The sequence below is a fragment of the Epinephelus fuscoguttatus genome, linkage group LG8 (genome assembly GCF_011397635.1).
Source record: "Epinephelus fuscoguttatus linkage group LG8, E.fuscoguttatus.final_Chr_v1".
Taxonomy (NCBI): domain Eukaryota; kingdom Metazoa; phylum Chordata; class Actinopteri; order Perciformes; family Serranidae; genus Epinephelus; species Epinephelus fuscoguttatus.
This window is the reverse complement of record NC_064759.1, coordinates 33802065-33816171: the sequence shown is the minus strand read 5'-3', so window position 1 is coordinate 33816171 and position 14107 is coordinate 33802065. Positions and strand designations below refer to the sequence as shown.

At 40.1% G+C, this 14107-nt stretch overlaps 1 non-coding gene across 1 annotated transcript; it reads right to left on the bottom strand.

Moving 5' to 3' along the window:
- Positions 1-8248: 8248 nt before the first annotated feature.
- trnap-cgg (transfer RNA proline (anticodon CGG)) lies at positions 8249-8320 on the bottom strand. Its single transcript has one exon. It is a non-coding gene; the product is annotated as a tRNA-Pro (tRNA).
- Between the last annotated feature and the right edge of the window lie 5787 nt (positions 8321-14107).

Genomic DNA, 14107 nt, shown 5'->3' with positions numbered 1-14107 from the left:
TACTTAAGTCCCGTATTTAACAACCATAGTTTAACCAGAAACACAACCCTTTTCTAAACCTTACCAAGAAGTGTTGGTGCCTAGACCCAACTGTGCTGCCACCATGTAATTTCAGCATAATTGCCACCACCTACATAACCCAATGCATTTGCATAGACAACTGGCCACGTCATGAATTGAATTATTCACATACTTGCCTATGTACTAAACGTGTTACCGGAGGATCCCACTAGACGGCACACCAGAGACTTTAGAGTACATAGAATGTCCAGATTTTCATGATGTAAACAGGAGGTTACTGTATTGTTAATTCTGAGGTCAGCATGGATCACGGTAGAAAGTGACAGCAGTGTCATCACAGATGGGATGTATAAAGCAGATTTTGACAATGGTGAGTTTCTGCCTCTCGTTCTGCCAACATTGTCCCAAACGTTCATGTGTGTAATACATCTTTCAGACGCATCGCTGTAATGTCTGAGGATGTGCACAACCATTGCTCCAAGTCTACACAGTTGACATGAGGCAGCCATCGTGTGCTTGCATACACATTGTTAAAAGCAAATATATCTCAAGCCGTAAGAGGTTGTGGTCATTTCACATATTTTTGTGAGATCACATTGGAAATTATCCAGTACTAAGTAGTACTGAAACAACACCTGGATTTGATTCTTTTTGTACCCAGATCTAGCGCAGATTTTGGATGAAAGGTTCTTAAGATGATAACTATACACCCCGTAGCGACTTTATAACCTAAGAGCAGTGTTGTGTGTAACACGTTACAAAGTAACTTTGTAACGCGTTACTTTGTGTACTGTGTAACGCGTTACGCATTACACCGTACACAACAACACAGTAGTAACGTAACTACTTTTATTGGGTAAAAAGTAGTGTAATGCGTTACTACTGAAAATATGGTAACGTAACGCAGTTACTTTGTCAGTTGGGCACAACGTTACTTTTCCCGGGGACAGATTTGACGGTGACACTGCCTGTCTGCCTCAGCTGCGCACTAGGCAGGAACTGTGACAGTTGCCATGTCAACAGTACAGACAGGAGCGCCAAAATCAAGAATCGTATGAGGAATATGGAAGATACACACGCCTCCTCAGATTATTTTAACGGTTTGTCAACCGAAGACAGGTTAGCTTATTGTAATAAGCTAACAATTAGCAACGGAGTGAGGTTTCCTGACCCGTAACGTTACATAATGTCGGGTCAGTGGGTCACCGACCCAACGAAATGGCCTAAGCTACAGTGGCCGGACATTTTTTTATATCTTGTGGAGAAACCCAGCATTTATAGGCATGAAAAACTCAAGGCATATAAATCCCTTGATGTGTATAATTTTGTACTTTGCAGTCATGTCCAAGATATTGAATACCGGGATTTATCTGATGGTTTTTGTGCTCTACGGACCGAAGTACTGCCGGGCCAGCGACAAGGACACAAAACAGTAACGTTAACTGATGTACAAGACCTGGGAGATTCTGAACAAGTCGACCAACTATATACTGACAGCAAACTGCACTTGTATGGCTGGGTAAGTGTTGTTTAATGTAACGTTAACCTCGCAAGTCAGACCTCAGACATGGGCAACATACGACCCCGGAACCTCAAAGGAAATCAAAACGACCCCCAAAACATCAATAAAATGCAGCATTGTGTTAACAGAAAACAGAACCATCATAACCTGCCTGCCTTCCTGGCGCTGTGTGAACAGCAGCCTGTTGCAGCAGCTCCTATTTTGTGTATTTTAAATTGCTGCTGTGACATTGAAATTTCCCCCCCAGGGGTTAATGAAGTACCTACCATACCATACCAGAAGAGAAAATGAATTAATTTATTTGTGCAGGTCTGTAGCTTACTGCAAAGTATGAGTCTGTTACACAGACACAATCTCACAGTTACACACGTAATAACAGAACAGAAAATGATTTATTCATGAATATGACACTATTTGTTCAAAGATAGTGTCTGTAAATATTAATATTTTCCTCATTCAGTGATGCAGCAGGTCTGGCAAATAGGCTGTTAGTAGTAGTAATCTGTCATGTAACAAATTCATGTGGCCTAGTTAACACAAATTAACTCTCACTCTTTAATCTTTATTTTATCACCAAAGTGGTAAATACCAGTGGGAAACTCGGATTTTTTCACATTTAAGAAATGAGATGGGGTTCTACCCAAAGTCAAGCACCATAAAAGTAACGTAAAAGTAACGAGTAACGTAAAAAGTTACTTTTCACAGAGGGTAACTAAGTAAAGTAAGGGATTACTTTTTTTAAGAAGTAACGAGTAATGAGCAAACACTACTTTTTAAAAGTAACTTCCCCAACACTGCCTAAGAGCAAATTATATTGTTCTTTTCTTTTATAAGGGCAATTATTATCTGATGAGTGCGTTGGAGTTGGTCATTTTTGATTCTCAAATGTTGGACTCCACATTTTAGAACAAAATGTGACTCATATTCTACAGATGTGCTTATTTTTCTGCTGTTACTGAGCTCAGAAGAGCCCAGAACTGAGTCTGAAATGTGCCACTGAATATGAATGCCAGTGTGTGCCACAGCTGCTTCTTCACTTCAGAATGATGCGATGCCAAGGAGTCTCTTTTGTGGTTGGTGAACAGCCAGGGTGTGGGAGTGGGAGGTTAGCAGTGAGAGCAATGTGATCGCTCATGCGTTTCCTGTTTGTCCATGTTGGTGAGAAAGGAGTGATCTGTGTGCTCTGAGGCTCCCTGACTTCATTAACCAGAAGGGCAGCCGGGCTTGATAAATGGTCCACTCGGTGAGAAACATTTGTCACCTCACTCAAAATATAACACACACAGTCATAGAAACACTATACCATACACACCCTCACACAACACCACAAACAAACACGGCTTCACAGCACCAAAAAAGAACCTAAATAAAACACAGCCAGTGCTTTGTCAGAGCAGTTTTGTCGTGATAGTTGTCAGGGGAGACAGAAGCAGTTATCATGGTGTCAGTGATGAAGGGGCTAAGCTGAAGTGTTTGCTACTGACTGGATACACTGTCACAACTCTGCATTTCTCATCACATTGATGAGCTCAAGAGTCTAATAATTCACCACTGCTAATGTGTGTGTAGGAATGAAAAATAAGGGTCAATTATATTGCTTTTCCACTTTGGAGTGAGTTGGCACTTTTCCTTTGCCGAATGGGCTCACTAAATGTTAATCACACCTGCCCTCATGCTGTGTGTGCCACTCCATTTGGTGTGACAAATGGGACTTATCACAGATGTGTTCATGTAATGGAAATGTTTCATATCTGGGCAGTAATCCCCCAGTATTCAAATATTCTCATTGCTTTAAATATCTCGGGGTCATCACGAACTATAATGTTTCATTTAAGGCCACCATCAAGGGGCTGCATGAGCAAGCTTCTCGACCAATGTTTGCCATCCTCTGAAATATGTGAAATTTGATTTAGCTGTAGATATCACACTTGATCTTTTTGACAAGCTGGTTACACCAGTTATGTTGTACGCATGTGAAGTGTGGGGGTTTGAAAGAATAGATAAATTGGAAAAGCTACATTTTAAATTACTAAAATATACCCCAAAAATTGAAATGATAACCTGCAATGATGTAGTCCGTGGAGAGTTGGGATATATATCCAAGATATCCACTCTGTACTGCAGATACTGGATGACTGTGGCTTGTCTTACCATTGGCTCACACAAAAGTGTAACAAAATCACCTGGCTAAAACTAACTGTTGAACAGAGGCTAAAAGATCAGTTTATACAAAAGTGGCAAAGTGAGCTCAGAAGTATGACATCAGGTGATATATATGTTGAAATTTAACAAGAGTTTAAACTGGAGAAGCATCTGTTAAACGAAAGCCAAAAATACAGACAGGCTATTAGTAATTTTAGAGTGAACAAGACCAGAATTCCTAAAGTTACTGAAAGATAAAAAGGGCTGGACATACACCAGATGATCTGCATCCTCTGTGATGATAATCATGTGGGAGATGAATATTATATTTTGTTTGAATGTCAGAATGTAAGCTTAATGACTTATAGAGAAAGGTATTTGCAATAGTATTATCAAAACCATCCATCTATGTTTAAATTAATTTTGTTATCACAATCAGATAAGCCAAAAGTCATTTGTAAACAAGGTGTTTTTTTTAAGAATGTCCTTCCTTTGTTTAAGTGACATTTGTGATACTTAAAGCCACAGTGTGCAGGAATTTCTCCCATCTAACGCTGAAATCATATATTGCATTCAAACGGATGGCGCACTCTAGCGCCTCAGTTTCAAATGCGTATTGCAACAACGGTAGCTGCTGTGTACCAAAAAGCTATGATAACACTGATGAAACCATGTCATCCGATTCTTCATGGAGTATTCATTCAGGCTCCTACACAGACACACGCGATGAGAGTTGACAAACTCCCTCCTCACCATGCTGGCTGTGTTTACAACGTAGGACTGTTGGGGCGGATGTAAATTGAAACAAACCAATCATGTCTTGTCTTTTGACAACTGACAAGTGGCTCAACCTCACACACCTCATCCCTCTTCTCGCATCATGCCGCCGCCAGCGCCACTGAAACAGCTAACGGCTAACAGCCTGACTCTCAACTAAAACGCAAAAGGTGGGGCTGTATGTCCCTTGCTGGCGGATGTCTTCTCCAGATGGTGAAATGTTATAGAACCCCCCCAGACAACTTACCCGCACAATGTACAAACAAATCCGAAATTCTCCTTTTACAAGAATAAGTCAGATTATTTGAGGAGGTAATAATACATCAGTGATGACATATTTATGAATGCAGACATCGGTTTTTGCCAATAAACAACTGAAAATGTTACACAATGTCCCTTTAAGCCACAGCGTGTGCAATTGTTCTGTTGTTGTATGTAATGTTTGTACTCCATACCATGTGATATGGTCGTGAGTCAAATGAATGAAATAAAATGAAACATACATCATTGTCGATTGTTATAGGTTTTGTAAAGTGTTAGTATGTCACAAAAAATTTCATAAAAAGTCATAGTGTGTGCACTTTTCCTGGCTCCCTGAAATAGCACTCAGTCATGAAAACGTTGAGAACTGATCTAAGAGTCTTGATTCAAAATGCTCAAAATTGCCCCCCCCCCCCAGACCCCCATGGAGGGTTGTCTAACAGAAGGTAGGTCACAGTGTTAAACAGGTGTTTACAGCCCTGCTAAAAACATAATTATTTATGCAGCAATTTAAATGGTATAAAACATTTTTCTTTCCTCACATTGTTTTACACTATCACAGCCTTGTGAAAGGCACCCATCTTTGTTCAGCAGCTGGTAATGAGTTCTGTGAGATTCTGTCAGACACCCAGCAGATATATCCGATATAAATGGACAGCACATTTTTGAAACTGTTGAAACTCAAGCTGGAGTCCAGGATACCTGGACATTGATCAATGACTTCTGTGAGGCGAGACAGAGGAGAGGAATCTGTCTGGCAAACAGAAATGTCATTAATGTGCTAAACGTCCGTGGGTAATCTCACCCTAATTGTATTTTTTTTTCACATGACAGCATCAGTCATCATATCTACCCAAAGGCCTACACTGCTTTCTAGACTAGACTTCTCACTGCAGTCGTGGCAATCACTGCCTGCTACATGAAGCTTTTAAACATATTGGTTATGTAGCTAATTACATGAGAGCATAAATAGCCCATCAGATGTCTCTTACTGTTAAAAAAAAAAGCTGCAGGGACATTTTAGGGATAATTGCGTTTTTCATTTGTGCAGCCTGTTTCATTTAACACTGCAACATACCATCATAAACATAGATTTAGCTATATCAGACAGCTGTATCGAATCAGCCCTCTGGAATATAGCTATAAAAAAACATTCAGGCTTATCTTAATTCTACATTCCTCTCTGTATAGGTCAAATTTCTACATGAGTGAGTTTTAGAATTGGGCTCTGAATCATTTGCCCATGAAATGCTATGTTCAAGGTGTACTCTGAGAGACTAGGTCACAGGTTCAGAGGTATCCTCCCTGATGCTGAAAACGTAATATTTGGAAGAGACTGCATTTCAATTTCAAAGGTAAAGACCATCTTTCATGCATTTATCTCCTCACACCTGGATTGTTACAACAGCCTCTTTACTTCTCTTGAGCAAAAACCTTTTGACCCGCAGAAGACTGTATAGAACTCAGATGCCAAGCTATACACCAGAGCTAAGAGGTGTGACGACGTCCTGACTGTTTTATCCTCCACTGGGTCCCAGTATGTTTGAGGATTGATTTAAAAATCTTTGATCAAATTTCAGGCTTTGTGGCCTCCTTGTTAGGTGGCAACCCATTTTCATCCCCAGGTCACCAAAGCTTTGTCATACCGACTCAGCACCTCATACCAATACACAGGGCACCCATGAGCATCTGTATGTGATGCACAGCTGTCTCCTGGGTGCAACATGAAGTAGCACGAGGTTAACGATGTGAAACAGCTGCAGTTAGGTTTAGGCAATAAATCTACTTGGTTATGTTTGGAAAAAAGGTCATTCATCCATCTTAGTAACCTCTTATCCTGCAGGGTACACCCTGGACAGGTTGCCAGACTATCACACGGCTGACACATAACGACAGACAACCATTCACACCCACAGAAAATCTAGAGTCAGCAATTAACCTATCCCCAACCTGCATGTCTTTGGATTGTGGGAGAAAGCCAGAGTATCTGGAGAAAACCCACACTGCTGTGAGGCGACAATGCTAACCTAGCTTGTTACAAGGAGTATGTGAGGCCCATACATAAGTTACATTAAAACAACGCTGACTTTTGGTTTCACACAGGACACAAACAGCATTCCCCTGGATTAAAGTCCTTTGTTTGTTTAGCTAATTCCCCACCCCTTCCTCCCAACATGTACTTTCACACTATTCATACTGCATAAGTTGCTTTCTGTAATTGCTCTCAATATTGTCACGGATAAGTACACATTGGAGTTAGCTGAAAGCCCAGTGGATCTAAAAAAAATTCAAGGGTGTTGTTATTACATGCTGAGGGTTGTGACACAGCATCTGTATTTACAAACTGGGAATGAGAATGATATATCTGTGACCTTTTTATTAGAGCTTGAGATGCTTGAACAGCATAGATGGCATTACAGTTGGGCTAGATTTGTTTAGAGAGGCTGTAACAGGGGGTTATCATTTGCATTTGTAAGCTAACAGCGTAACGAAATGCATCATTTCATCATCAAACAACCTGGTAAAGAGGTACCAGAAATAATGAAAATGAGAGAGCAGAGGCAGGCAGAGACACTGAGTTAGAACAGCGGGGGAGACCTTGTGACATGCTACAGTAGCTGCTCCAGTGCTACTCCATCCTCACAGTGGTGTTAGCGCTGTTAGCTCATCCATGTGTTAGCAGGAATTCAGAGTGAAAATGGGGCATTGAAACAATGCAGGGGGCAGCATTGGTGGGGGTGTGCTGTTCTATGAGAGGAGACAGAGAAGAATGTAATTGGAACCACGTTGATACTTAACAATACTGGACAAATCTGCCCTTGCAATACAACATCGACTTTTGTTTCTACATTTTTTGTGTGGTTATGATTAGGTATTCACACCACTTGGTTAAAGAAAGATCCTGCTTTAATATGGGAAAGATGCAGAGTGATTTGTGGCACAAGTGTGATAGGCATTTAACCAAAACCACAACCTTTCCTCAACCTTAATTTTGTTGTCTAAACTGAAACACACATGGAACCTTTCATGGTACAAAAAGGTCGCACTTCTGTCATTTGAAAAAAAAAAACATTGCCTTGTGAACATAATCCACACAGTAATTATGTGAACTCTTAGAAGGCGCTGGTTTGAACAAGACTTTGTGTCAGTTTACTGTGATCAAGCTGATCTTGGATAACACACCCTTCTAACAAAGCAGAGTCACAACAACACACCAAGGGCTGGACACAACCAACCCAGATAGTACACAGTGGCCTACATACTGTGTTGACAATGCGTTTGATTACAGTGGGTTCACATCCTCTGGCCACCCTGGAAATCTGTGCCATATCCCAGCACAAATCTCAACAAACACAAATAACTCACATTGATGAAGTACAAATTTGCTGCTCCATCCTGATGATTTTACACCCCTAATGGCTGGGGATAATTCACCTGGTGGAAATACTTGCCCAGTGAGTAGGACAATGCTGTTTTGTACTTTCCAAATTAGTAAGAAAGCTATAGAACACATTTTATCACTGTGGGCTCGTCCGGGATTTGAACCCGGGACCTCTCACACCCGAAGCGAGAATCATACCCCTAGACCAACGAGCCACATGAGATCATGTCAAAGGCTTTTTCATGTTGAGGAAATGTTGCTTGATTTAGCATCTGTCTTGTGGAAGAAGTCGGATGAAATAGGTAAAAATCATTTTGTGTGCTTTTCCTGCAGCAAAAAGAAACTATGTCTGCAATAGAGGCCTTTTCCATGGAGGACATTACCAAATGTTGCAGAAAAGTAAGCACAGGCTGTATTCTACTTAGATGTTTAAGTTTCTGCGTCATGTGAATGCTGTCTCACGACCTCACTGTCATGACTTAGTGAGACACTGATAACTGCTGTGGAAAGTGCAAAGTTGTGTACTTGCTAAGCACAGGATATTCTGCCCTTGTACAGGATTTGACACAAAGACCTCTCACAACCTAAGCGAGAATACCTCTAGATTGAGGAGCCCCATAAGAGCTGCCACGCACTTTCCCCTCCTCAAAATGCTGCTCTAGTTAATAGACTAAAAGACCACCAGAGAAAATAAGTGTGACATTTTTACTTTTTCATGTAAGACATTCTGACTTGTCACAGTAGGGAAAGCAGAGGTGTAAGTGATGAATTTAGTAATGGCTGAATGCCATTTAGCTGCTTCAGTTTCAGGGCCCTGTGTCAGCATAGGATTTGTCTAAGTAAAGTGCGTTCACCTTCACCTTTGACTGTGTATTTGTAGCTCTGTATGTCATTGTTTGTTTTTTCTGTTAGTGGATGTAAATGTACCTGTGATTAATTCCTGAATGAGTTTCCCTCAACAAAAGCCACTGAAAACACAGTAACAGGGTGGTACACCCACATTTGGTACCTAAAAAAATCTGCTGCAAAAACGATGACAGGTTGCTAAAAAATACGCTGGAAACACAGCAACAGGCTGCTTCAAAACACCTGTAGGTGACGCTCGTAACACTGCTATATAAGTTGCCATGACAACACCGGAAGTCAGCATGTGCGGTAGATATGTTGATATCTGATTTCTTTTTTTATATATATATATATATATATATATGTTTATATGCATTTATAAACCCTTGGTGTGTAATTCATAATTCTGCTGCCAAACCTTGTTAAAATGTTTCTGTTAAAAATGTTTATGAGAAATACTTCCTCCATGAGTCACATGAACCGGAAGTGGTGAGCGGGGATTAGGAAGAGGGAGAGATGAGAGATGATGACAACACAGCGGATTTTTATGCTCTTAAATTTTGTCTACTGCTGGTTCACAAAGCGTACACGGTAAAAGTGATTTTGGCTAACTTTGTTGAACATTTGTGTTGACGAAATAAGTGACTGAGATTAATGTTATGAGGTTATTGAAAGGCTTTACTTGTTTCCAGTTTTCACGGTGTTCCATGACTCTGAAGAGAAATAAATGTGATTGTGGACATCAGTATGAAGTGTGGATTTTTCATGACCAGAGTAGATACAACACCTACATTTGGTGCCTAAAAATCCACTGCAAAGATGATGACAAGTCGCTAAAAAGCTGCTGGAAACACAGCAATTCACCAAATAACAACCAGTTTTGTCGTTTGTTGGTCTTGAACAGCGGTCTTCAGTAGTCTGCAGCTTGGCAGATGTCTCATCCAGGTTTTATGCCATACACTATGCAGTGCAAAGGCAGTTCATGTATTACATCACTTTAGAAATGTTTATATGATACATATGACAGGTGCAAATGTAATGTATTCATGGTTTGCAGAAATGCACAATGCCAACATTTTCTTCTGGCCCCTGTGCTGCTGAAAATGACCTTTTCATTTCACCTTAATCATTTCTATTGCTTCAGATATCCATTCTTTCTGAGCTGGTGAATGTAAAGCAATTTGGTTTCTCATGGTTATCGGCTTTGTGATCATACATATCAAGAGAAAGATCATTAAATCTCCCAGTATACATGACCATGGTGTAAGTGGAATGGCATAAAAAGAAAAGAAAAGAAAACAAGGGTGTTTGCGCTCTTATTACAAGTCCAAAAAAAACCTCACATCAGGTGCATAGGCAAAAAATTATCAAAAGAAAGCAGGAAAAGCTTGTACACTGATCAGAAAAATGGATTGTCCACTCCAGAGGTTGATGGATGTTGAGGTAGCATGTTTAATGGTCCATCAAAAATATATACAAAAATATATAACAAGTGCTACCATAGTGTGAAAAACAACAAGAAACAAAAGAAAACTGACCAGAAACGTTTCGGCCACACAGCCATCCTCAGGCAGACTGAGGATGGCTGTGTGGCCGAAACGTTTCTGGTCAGTTTTATTGGCACCTTCTCGCTTCATCCATCAACCTCTGGAGTGGACAATCCATTTTTCTGATCAGTGTGTGAGCTTTTCCTGCTTTCTTCATGAGTGGAATGGTGAAATGATCATGTGGATCATCATCGCATAGGTGTGAATGATGAAATTAATAATGACTGAAGGCCATTTAGGTGCTTCAGTTTCAGGGTCTGGTGTTGACATAGCATTTGTCTAATTAAAGCGGATTCACCTTTCAAAGGCAGTTTGTCTAGCCTGATGGCATCTATGAGTGTGTAGTTTTTTATTTCAGTTTGTTTTTCTCCATTAGTGGGTGGAGATGTACCTGTGATTATTTCCTGAATGAGTCTCCCTCTGATATTAGCTGAAAGGAGGTTAGAGCTTATTGCTTTTTAACTATATGAAAAATGACATTTAATTACAGAAGGAACCCCGACAGCCTTTATCATCAGTGCATTTTCCAAATTCCCTCTTCCTCCTCCTCCCCCTCCTCCTCCTCCTCCTCCTCCTCGTCTCAGAGCTAATATCTGAGTTCCTCATTCATGCACAAATAACAATAAAGTATATTTGTTTTTAGCTGTTATCCTCCCTAGCCTCAATCTACAACAAGTCTCATTCTAAAATTATGAAACCACCCTTCACTCTGTGAGGTTGCCACAGTAACTACTGAGAGGATGGCATTACCATGAATGGAGCATCACCGGCTGTTGGACAGTACAACACATTGTATACTCCCTAAAAAGGGGTCACTGAGTATTCTTCATTAGTATCCCTGAAAAGGTTAATGCACTACCTTGCTATTTCTCCTTCCCAGGCTCCTGCTTTTTGGAGCATGCTGTTTATCTTCATTTTGTGACCTATTATCCATGAGATTTGAAGAGGAGGTTTTAATGCCACAAACGGTTGTCAATGGCTCATTTCATTTCCTGCCACTGCTTCCATTTTCCTATACGTTATATTAAGTATGGCATGTTTTTCCTTTATGTTTGATTCTGTCTATATACAGGAACATTTCTATATTTCTTTTCTATAATTTCCTCTGAATATGAACTGTATGATGAGAGGCAGAAAACCAGGCAACCATGCAGACAATGTTAATAGAAATTTCAGGGTAGGGAGGCTACCTCAGTTCAAGAACACATCATTATTGCTCTGCGGTATTGTTCTTTTACCCTAATGGACCTGCTTTTAACCTTTTCCCTTAAGTGCAGCATTTAAAACAATGTGAAAAGAAATTACAAACCAAACAGCAAAAGGCAAGTTAGAACCAGTTAAAGAGGCTACACAATGAAGTCATGACATCAGCGTTTCCATTTTCTCAGGACAAAAAGGTCTTTAAAATCTAAAGCAATATCAAGTGACACTTTCCACTGCGCTTTATGGATGCTGTATATTTTGAAAGCTTTAAGTATTTGTATTGGATGAACAGTGCCCTCCTCTTCTTAAGACAGAGTGAAGTCATGCATTCAGTCATTAGCATAATGGCAACTGCAGTGGATATCTGCAGGAGGACTGAGATCCAGTAATGGTGAAAACAAACATTTTGAGACAAATGAGAAAAGGCAGAGTTTTATGTGCTTATAAATCTATATCAGTGCTTAAACTTCCTTCCTTTTCTTCTCTTTACTTTTCCAGTTCAGAGTCAGAAAAGGGGCTGATTGTCCTGACAGTAACCCCAACAAAATGGGATTGGAGAAACAATATCGGCTTTTCTTTCTTTTGGATAAGACATTTATTGGTCATCACTCCCTACTTTGCTCTCCAGTCTGGCTGCTCTCTGTCTCAAAGCATTGCCTCAACATGGCTGTGTTTCATCTTTTTTTTGTGTGTGTTTGTTTTTTATACGTGCGTGGAGGCATCATGTTTTTGGGTTGCCCCCCAGCCCATCCGCTCATCCGTTCGTCAGTTCATCCCATTGTTATAAACGCAATATTTCAAGAACGCCTTGTGGGAATTTTTTATTTCAATAGCCATAGATCAAAGGTCAAGGTCCCATTTCAATAGCCATAGATCAAAGGTCAAGGTCCCTGTGTCCCATTATTGTGAATGCGATATCTCAGGAATGCCTTGAGGGTTGTTTTTTTTGTTTTTTTTTTTAAATCTGGCACAAACATCCACTTTGACTCAAGGATGAACTGATTACAGTTTAAAGGTCAAAGGTCATGGTCACTTTGATCTAGCATCCATCTCATTCTCATGAATGTGAAATCTCAAGACAACTTTGAGGGTATCTTTTTAAATTTGGTACAAACATCCACTTTGAGTCAAAGAAAAACTGATTAAAATTTGTATAGTCAAAGGTCAAGGTCACTGTGACCTCATCCATCGCATTCTCCGTCACAAGACAATATCTCAAGAAAACCTTGAGGGAATTTTCTCAAATTTGGCACTGACGTCCACTTTAACTCAAGAGTGAACTGGTTAGAACTTGGTGTTAAAAGGTCAAGGCCATCATGACCTCATATGACATGTTTTTGGCCGTAAATCAAGAATTCATATGCTCATAATGACAAAATTTCACACAAATGTATAATAGAATAATATGATGAAGTGATTACATTTTATATCCAAAAGGTCAAAGGTTAACTCCACTGTGACATCATAATGCTCTGCATAAATGCTCTTCTGGCTGTTATTCAAGGTCATAACTCAGGGGCAGAAAGGGAGACATTTGGTCAGATAATAAATTGGTGACATTAATCTTGGGTTTTCACCTTGAAACAGTGATGATTGTTTAGATCTTCTTTATCTTCTTTGCTGCAGGGAGGCGGGACCCATGTGTGTGTATGTGTGTGTTTGCGTGCAGACATGCAAAGCACATGGGACTAGATAAGATGCAGCCACTGGAGAAGTAGGCAGACTGGTAGCCCAGTGTGAGGCTTTCTGTTAGATCAAACAACCCTATGGTGTCCATCTCTAATTGTAACAACAAAATAATAAAACTCAACCATCAGTGTTTTGACCTGTAGTTAACAGAGTGTATGTAACATGATGTATGTGCAATGCTAAGCACTCAACACAAAGATTTGGATTGTACAAGGTGAGAAACTAATCAAATGAACAAGATACTATGCAACATACAACGGTTTGTGTGATATCGTATGAAAAAACACATGCAATGATCGTATGATATCTAACAAATTAGTGCTCCACAAATGATGTTACGTACTTAATGTAAAGTTACGCAGGTTTGGTTTAGGCAAGTGAAGTTACTTTGGTTAGACTTAGGAAAATAAATATGGTTGGGCATCTTTAGGTTTAGGCAAGTGAAGTCACGTAGGTTGGGTTTAGTAAAAGAGTAACAAGTTATTTTGGTTTCAAACGGTTCCAAACTGCAGTTACCTGGGAGAGTCCAGTGTTCTTTGGCCTATCCATCACCCCAACCTATCCCCTCACGCAGAGTTTTGGTCTTTATAATACCTCCTTCCTTACTGCTGTTAGCGCATTGTTCACATGATTGCAACCTCCTCTATTATGTGGGTTATACATGAATTACTGGCTCATGATTACGTGGGATAAAATTGTGGGTGCACTACTTTTTTT